The following is a 2080-nucleotide window of genomic DNA, read 5'->3' as shown; positions in this document are numbered from 1 at the left end:
AGGAAATTCCAAGGTTTTAGAAGTTACTTCACTAGATCAACAGCAAAGATGCTCTTTCTTTGGACAAGGTTAATCCTTTATTACACAGGCTTGACTAAGGTTATAGAAGCTTAATATTGAAGCAGGACAGAGGAAACATTGCAGGCAGAAGGATATCTGGTAGCAATTTTCCTTTTCTCCTTCTAACTCAGAGTTATTTTCTAGCATACACTATGTTTAAGAATTACTGTATATAAAACTATGTATATTGGACATCATAGGCTATCCCCAGCTCCCACCCCAATACGTAAACTGCTTCTGATTCTACTATAAAGAAACAAAAACACAAGCAAACAAACAAAAATACCCCACAAAACTGAAGTTGTTTTTATAGAAGAAATAAATCTGGAAATTCAATTTCTGTTAATGCTACAGTTAATACCTGAGCCATGAAAATTGTGTTAGGTCATAAGTTTCTTCAAACCTTTTACTTATGGTGGTGAATCAAAGAGCCAGGAACTCTGGGGACCATTCTTCAGCTGTTTCCTTTTAGTGGAAAGTTGACTAGATAATAAGGAAATTATGTGACCTATAAGGTTACTTAAGAGCATAGCTAGTGCTTTTTCAATCTACATAATTAAAAGACAGTTTATAATTTGGAGAAATTTTTATAATGAAAAAATTATACAAGTTAATTAAAAGTCACATGTTTTCTTTATCTGACAACCATCGTTGATGCTGGTGAGCATATAGCACCACTGGGGTTGGCCTTCCTGGTTGAGAAATTGTAGATCATCATGATGTATTTTATCAACTAAAAGCACTTTCTCCATCAATCTTAGGTTAGCAGTGAGTTTCTGTGGTGGAAGAGGGTTTTTTCCCTGTCCTTTTATAACATTTTGATTTATAGCAGTCCCTTTGCTGGGGCCATGTTCGTAGGAGAACAGCGATTCTAACTAATGGTTTCATGCAACTTGTCATCTTCACATCATGAATACAACCCTCCCCTTCTATTACCTATAAATATACATTTTTAATGACACAGTAATAAACCTTGCAAAGTAATTTTTTTTTTCATGAAAGCCTTTGTTGCACAGTAGACCTAACCAATAGTTTTCAGACTTTGGAATTTCATAGACCAGGAAAATTACCAAATTCTGGGAGAGAATTGACATAGAGTTGTCAAATATTTTCCTTTGCCAAATGAAGACACTATAAGGAAAAAAATCTCCTAGAATCTGTTATCAGAGTCATTTCACGAAAACATTTCTGTCACTAGGATATAGGTTTATCGCTGTGATTTATTTGCCTTGCTTTTTGGCTTGCATACTACTTTTTTGGTCTAGATTTAATCTGACATCTTTTAAATGACATCTTTTACGGTTATTTAGGTGAGGATCTGTGGATAGCTAACTCTATTACTCATGGAGAAATGTAGGAAACCATGAAGTCTAGCTGTGTTACTGTGGGCAAGTTACCTAATATCCCATATCTTAGTTTCATTATCTCTGTGATGGTTGTATTTACTTTAGAGGGTTGTTGTGGGGATTACTGAATTAAAATGTATATAGCACTTAGACCAATGCCTTATACCATTGTATTATATAAGTGCTTGCTGCTATTAATCTGTGAATGTTTGAAAACGTCCATATTTTACCCTCATTCTTGAATGACAGTTTAGTTTAGCATGGAATTCTGTGTTGGTCACTAATGCTTTCAACATATTTAGCTCCATTGTCTTCTAGCACCTATTGTTATGGATGAAAAGTCTGTGGCCATTATAGCTGTCTTTCCTTTACAGGTTAAGAGTCTCTTTTATCTCTGATTTTCTTGTTTAAAGATTTTCTCTTTACATTTGATGTTCTGTGGTTTCACTATTGTATCTCTGTGTGGACTTAATTTCATTTTTCTGCTTCAAAATTTAGTTTGCGATAAACAGCCTAGTACAAGTGTCTTTATAGTAAAAGGTTTTTTTTTTTTCTCTTCTGGATAGATGTCCAATAGTGGGATTGCAGGATCAAATGGGAGGTCTAGGTTGAGTTCTTTAAGGTTTCTCCATACTTCCTTCCAAAAAGGTTGTATTAGTTTGCAGTCCCACCAG

This window comes from Otolemur garnettii, unplaced genomic scaffold, assembly GCF_000181295.1.
Source record: "Otolemur garnettii isolate 467f Iridium unplaced genomic scaffold, OtoGar3 scaffold00024, whole genome shotgun sequence".
Classification (NCBI taxonomy): domain Eukaryota; kingdom Metazoa; phylum Chordata; class Mammalia; order Primates; family Galagidae; genus Otolemur; species Otolemur garnettii.
Note: the sequence above shows the minus strand (reverse complement) of the source record.